Below are 7181 nucleotides of genomic sequence, written 5' to 3' on the forward strand. Positions count from 1 at the left end.
AAAACACAAATTCAATACATGATCAGCTCCCAATTCAAGCAGATCACAGCCCATCACTTAAATGTATTTACTGTCAATTCTACAGACTATTCATTTCAAAATGTTGCTTTAAATTGTTATATGACACAATCAAAGTACTGGTACCTCACATTGATGTAGGACTAAAGCAGCTGAAATAATGACAAATTTTCATTCACTAACTTGTACTGTCATTTATTATCAGACGTGTTAAAACTAATGACCTGTATATATAATTGATTAAGCAGGAGCATCAACAAATCTTGAACAATAATTGTCTACAGAAAAACTTTATTCTTATCCTAACAATATACATTTACAATGTATTTAAACAAGTTAATTTATACAAATCTGTATGGCCTAAAGATTATGGTGTATTTTGAGCATTGTGTGAATACCAAGTTACATTATTACATGAAAATAGTGTACTCATTTTTTAAATGTTCTGGGTAATAAAAATTAACAACTAATATGATACAATAAAATTGAAGCATTAGTCAAATAAAAAAAAAAAATTCGCTCAAGATCTATGTGAACTCTATGCTTGAAAAAAATCATTTTGAAATTAATTTAAAAAAAAAAAAAATTATGGTTCTTTAGTCAATGGAATGATAGCAGCAATTATTTAACAATTTCATGATTATCCATTAATCTCAATATACTTATAACGGAAAAATAATTCATAAGGTTTAGATACAACCATTTGAAATAATGATTATAATTTTTTTCTTAATTTGCTTAATTCAAATCTAATATAAACAAGATTTCCTCTGTCAAGAAAATTATGAGGGAACAACATGCATGTTCTTCTCAGTAAGTTTTGCAAAGGGAATTAAGAATATATGATGTTGCTTTTTTTTGCCAACATTTTAAACCTTCGCACCAGGCTTTAGTTTTAAGGAGAATGCACCATATTTTATGTTTACTTTTGATAGATTCTTATTTTAATTTTAAAAAAGTAAAATTTCCCTTACATATCTTGCAATCTATGGGGCAGATGATATAAAGTTTATCAGTTTCTGTGCCCCATGGTTAGCGAGGGTGTCATGTACCCAGCACAACAACCAACCACCTTTTGAAAAAAAAATCCCATTTCAGACGTCACAATCTATAGGGCCGATGATGTTAAGGTCATTTGATTCTTTGGCCAGTGCATCATGTGGCCAGCACAACAACCAACCATCTTTACTTTCCAAAACAAAAGTCAGCTACCCATTAGAGTTAGGTGGACTCAGGGGCACCCAAAAATCTAAAAAAAAATTTAATCCGAGTCTTCACAGAGATTCAAACCCATGACTTAACCATTCAGCCATGGATCCCCAAACTGCCTTTACTTATTCCTTACTATTGCCATGTATCCCTAGCCTTTTGAATTCTGAAATTGAAAATCCCAGTCTTAATTGAACCCAGGAACCCTCAGTTCAGAAGCCAAGTGCTTTACCACTCATTCACTGCACTCCCTATTGTTTTAATGGGGCTCAGATTAATAGTTTTCAAGTACAATATCAAACAGATTTAAAGAAATACTAAATCCAAACCTGTTGGCTGAATGACAGGATATACATAAATATGTATAGAGCTTACAGTATAATATATATATCTTAAATTAAAATTGGTCCAAGACTTTTATTTTGCAACATGATGGGATTTTCCTTTCTGGTGGTGCTATGCAGGAGTCCAAGAATCTCATCTTTTCTCATAACAGAAAGTTATCTAGTTATAAAAATAAATAAAAGGATTTTTAAAAAATAAAAATATGTGTGACATATGTGTTGACCATGCTAAATGTATATATGTTATTAAGTATAATTATATAATTTTGCTATTCTAAAAATAGTCTGTACCTAAAAGGAGCTACTGTGTTAATGTGTAGACATGGCCCTGACCTTAATAGTTATGAATTATTACTAAAGGTGAAGGCAGATATTCAGTTAATTTGATGGACATTGCACTCATCTAAAAGCAACTATAACATATATTATGATTTACATTTTCATGGAAAACTAGTTTTTCAAAAATACAAGTACTTCAGCTTATGAGAAAAGTGCATAGGGAAAAATTGCAGTACCTTACCTTTAAGAGGTGCAACCAATCATTGACTTGTCAGGAATGCATGCCTTTTTCTTGCATTTCCAAACATAACTGTAATTATACAATTAGGCATAATGGCTAATTTCTTTTGAAAACATTACAATTAAAAAATAATATTATTAAATTGAATACATTGTTGTATCAAACATACAAATTATCAGACATAATTTTGCCTAATTTCATCTAACAGTTTATTGTAAAGGAATGGCCAGCACAACAGCCAAGTATATTAGGCATTCATGAAAGATGAATTTGCTTAAGAGTGTTATAAAAAAAAAAAACTAGAGAAAAATGTTAAATTCCATCCCCGATATTTGGATGTTGCTTGACCATGAAAATCACACTTCATAAAACATCTTTTAGATAACTAAAATAAAAATTGTATAGTAGTACTTACAATAAATATTGAATGGATGCCAATATTATTAATGTCTGCCCAGAGAGTAGAAATAGTATAAGTATGATCCTTGAGCCATTCTGGTACATCATCAGAACTGGTTGGCATGGTTCTACTTGTTAATAACTGAAACATTACAAACATTTTTTTAAATTTATAAATTATCACAGACTAGAATAGAAATGTTGCCAGGAAAAATACCAATGGTTAGAATGCACCTGATGATACTTTTGTAGCCTTAAAATGCACCAAAACTTCATTCATTAAATCTGATAAGAAACATATATGTATCACACAAGTCCAAGTTGATCAGAGTGTCATAGCAAATAATTAACTAGATATGAGAGTTTTATATTAAAGTGCTGAATTTCAGGGGATAGATCCAACTTGACACCACATCATTTATTATTTCATGAACTCATGGGTCTGGGCATGGCATGGAATGGGAACTATTATTTAATGTATGGGGTGTAGGCGAGGCATGGATTATAAATTGTCTTGTATAGATTAGATTGGGTAAAACTTCCCATCGAAGGTAACTTTACTGATAGATCTGGATCAATTATAAATTTATGGGATCTAGGCCTGCATAAATTTTATCTTTTATTTATATATTTTATGTACATAAATAACTAGTCTAGATTCTATAATTATATCTTAATAATAATTTTTGTAGATGTCATATAATATCTAAAATATTAAGTATAGATCAGTAGATTTAGAATTTTAGCTAGTAAATATTTTTATATTCCAAATCTAAACTGGATCAATATATCTATCTAGAATTTAGATCAGTAGATTTAGTATTTTAGCTAGTAAAATACTTTTATATTCTAAATCTAAACTGGATCTAGATCTAATTATTCTAGAAGCTTAGATCTAGAAGACTAGTTGTCAAGATTTGACTACACTATGGCTAAGGCTAATGCACTAGCCAAGTAGGCCTACTAGATAGATCAAGAGACAGAGTACTAATAGTAATAGACTCTTGCCTCGTTGGGCCTCTCAAATCAGCTACAGACTTTAGAGACAATTTAGGAAGGTGAATTTCGATCCAATTCCAAGATCTACAAACTACAGGTTAGAGTCTAGCTAGAGATGCTAGATCTAGTCTAGAAGGCTGATCAATTAAAAATAAAATCAATCATTTCTAAAGTTTGTAAAATTATATTTTATAGATCTAATCTATCTATTTATAATATAGAAATCTATGTCTACTATTTTAATATTTAAAATGATATATGGCTGATGATATTAATTATTTTAATAGAGACATTGACATACTAGTCTAGATTATTATTCGAGATGACCTCAGATGATGATAATCAACTGGTAGAGCTATAAGTCAGTATAAACTATAATATAATCACTGCATTCGTTTCATTCACTGTCTGTATCAATAATCATGTGATGTGAAAGTGAAGTCTAGATTTAGATCTAGATTAGATAGAATTGATAGATTATAAATCTACTTTCTACTATTAAAAAGTATTATTATTATAAATCTACATCTACTAATATTAGTACAGGTACTAGATCTACAGGCAATACACTATTGATTATAGTGACTATAATTACCGTCACTATACACTAATATAATACTAGTAATACAGTTACAGTATAATACAGTCTATAGACTATAGTCTATAGTCAACTATAGTCATGATCGATAGATCTAGACGTAGACTAGATCTATAAACATTCATATTGACCTCATGTATGGTCTAGATCTAGAGAAAATAGAGTGGAAATCATGACTTTATTAGATCTGTTGAGTTATTTTTTTAAAAATATCTTTTAAATAGATCTAGAACCATATAGTCTAAGTCTGGGTGTTGTAGATGTAGATTATTCTAGATATAAGAGATCTATAGATAAGTTCGGTTTTTTAAAAATGCGCATTCGAAATTTAAAATACCCAGATTTAAGTATTAATATACCCATATTGGTAGGGCCGCGTTAATCATTTATTAGATCTATTAAAGCATGTCTATATAAAAGATATTATTATTAAAAAAATATATTATTATATAAAAGATATAGTTGTGAATATTTACTAAAAAAAATAAAATAATGAATTTTTTACTTTTGCCAATTAACACTCTGGCTGGCAAAAAGGATGACTCCTCAATACTGTGAAAAGACGATAACTGCATGAGTTGGTTTGGAATTGTATTTTGTAAGACTAACTTTAAAAAAAATATCCTTTAAGAGAATAAACGAAAAAAGGTTTGTCAGAAGAAAAGCTGGCTGGACTACGCAAATAATGGACCAGCCTCTCTCTCTTGTTAAGAACATTGGTGACCGGGAAAAGTGGAGGATTTAGTTACGCGGGACAGATGATAATGATTTAATGGACATAAAAAAAAATCCAGATTTTCTGTAAAATACCCAAATTTGAAAGTACTGAAAACAGCTATTTTAATGGGGTGGCCTTAAAAAAATAACTTTTGTGACGATCCCTTATTCAGGAAAATTTTATAAATCACAAAACATTGTGAGAAAATGGATGAAGTTTTTAGAGATCTAATAAAATAAAGCGTAGGAAAGTTTTACTCTCATTGAAGGTCAGTCCAAGTGACTGGAGGAGTAAATTTCTTCTTTTGCATCCTCCTGAATTTCTCCATATTGCACCATGCGTGAAAATGATGCGCGACGGCACTCCCCTAGTAAAAACTAGGAGCTGTTGTTCCATTAGTATAGTTCCATGGTTCAACAAAATGAATTAGCGATATTTTCATAGACATAAATAAATATAGACTGGAAGTAGGAAGTTATTTTTATTTGGGGGGAGTCAATATGTTTTATGTACTATATCTATGTGAAAAAAAAATGGCGGCGATTGAGCTATAAATTCTAGGACTAACATTTCAGTCAATATATACCTTTGATCTTTAGTTTTGAAAAGTGCAAAACTGCCATATTCCCAATATTTTGTCTTTGTTTTATAATCATAGAAATAGGCAAATATATATAGGTTTGTGATGTGGATCTACAAACTTATCTTTTCCCAAATATTTCCGATAATAATTTGTTCTTTATCGTCCAGTCTATATATATATATGTCTATGGATATTTTCTTTTGGGAAAGATTTGGATACAGTTAATGGCGGGGGGGGGGGCACCCTGAGCTTACCGCACTGGGTGACATCGACCGTAGTGACGCCACTGATATAGTGCATTATAGTTTAGCTTTAAGTAAGTATTATGATTTTTAAAAAAATCATAATACAAGGCCTAGATCTATACAGGGAATGATTTCTTTATTACCATCATATATATGTCTGCAAGGTTGTCATTGCCGGAAGTGATAATGGGTGTAAGCACTCCGCTACCTATAAAATGATTCCTAATGGCATGCGTCTCAAATAGCTTCTGACATCCATCCAACTCCTCTAATTTTTTATCTATTTATATATGTATTTTAATTTGTGTAAACTATCTAGGCTAGTGCTGAGTGCATGCGTGTCTCCCGCCAGCTCTTTAACGTTAGAGTTAGTTTAGGTGAGTCATGACCTGGCTCTATAAATAGAACGGATGGTGCCGTGTCTTGTCCCTTTTTCCTGTTTGGGCCACTGGTCTGTAGGTAGCTGGTCTATGTGACCATGTAGTGTGTGTTAGTAATTGTTTGTAATTTCAGCTGGGATCGCCTGTAAGTTGAGGAATTGTTTTATTTTTACTTTAGTCAATTATAATTAGGATTGATTGTTTTCAGATTTGTTTTATTTGTTTTGATGTAAACGGATTAGTGCCGTGCATCACCGGCTTAATTACTTAGCCATTGTCTATGATGGAACCGGAAGCTCCATTAATCTGGATAGCGTCACCCCCCCTTTTTAGCCATCCTTAATGATCCCCTTATTGTTTTTCTATACTATGTCTATTTGTAAATATTCTATTATCTTTTGTTTCTAAAAGTATTTGTATTAGTATTATAATATTGTTAGGATAACGGCTCTATCAAGTTGGCATGTTTCATGATAAAAGATGGCTGCGTCCTACCCGATGCTCCATAATGGCGGCTTTGTTGAGCCTAGACCTAGATTTATAATATTTTTGTCTGGCCCAACGTGTGTTGTGGCATAGGCTTTTAATTGGGTATCATTAATGTATGGCTTTTATTAGCTAAATGAGGGTGATTGTTACTACCTGCGTATATTGTTTTGAGTATGTGTTAGTCTAGATATAATCCATTATAATGATTATTCTATATTTTTTTTATGTCTTATGTTTGTTTATATTTGTAATTGCAGGCTATAATTCCTACTGTAGTTCTGCCAATTAGCTGCTTTATTGCTGCCTTGGCCTTACATTACTGCTGCTGGTAGCTTTAGAAAAACAAATTTGAATGTTAATTTGATTAAAATATGAAATGAATGGACAATAATTAGTATGTTTATGTGTAAAAGCATAAAACTATCTTTGCGAAAAGAAGTTTTATCATCTTAGAGTTCAATAAGAGTTTTAGACCTAGGCCTAGGAATAGACTCAGTAGAGAGATGTGTTAATGTGTAACCATTTGGTAATGTCTAATGAAAGAATGTTCGCCAGGAAATCTGTAGTCACAGATATCAGGAACTAATTTATGTAAAAAATGCTTTTGAATAATCTAGTGGATTGGATTTAGATGTATGTTAAACGTAGCTAATGATCCTTTCACGTTATTTCTCTTTCG

General features: G+C 31.2%; 1 long non-coding RNA gene across 6 annotated transcripts; it reads right to left on the reverse strand.

Annotated features, from left to right (window-relative positions):
- Window positions 1-292: 292 nt before the first annotated feature.
- Window positions 293-5571, reverse strand: LOC129921692 (uncharacterized). Of its 6 annotated transcripts, none has more exons than XR_008773669.1 (5): window positions 4219-4548; window positions 3791-3943; window positions 2507-2632; window positions 2092-2160; window positions 293-1731 (listed from the first exon to the last, which is right to left on the reverse strand). It is a non-coding gene; the product is annotated as an uncharacterized LOC129921692 (long non-coding RNA). The 6 variants fall into 6 exon arrangements; XR_008773670.1 differs by lacking the exon at window positions 4219-4548 and adding an exon at window positions 4085-4198; XR_008773672.1 differs by lacking the exons at window positions 3791-3943; window positions 4219-4548 and adding an exon at window positions 4593-5571.
- Between the last annotated feature and the right edge of the window lie 1610 nt (window positions 5572-7181).

Source organism: Biomphalaria glabrata, chromosome 11 (assembly GCF_947242115.1).
Source record: "Biomphalaria glabrata chromosome 11, xgBioGlab47.1, whole genome shotgun sequence".
Taxonomy (NCBI): domain Eukaryota; kingdom Metazoa; phylum Mollusca; class Gastropoda; family Planorbidae; genus Biomphalaria; species Biomphalaria glabrata.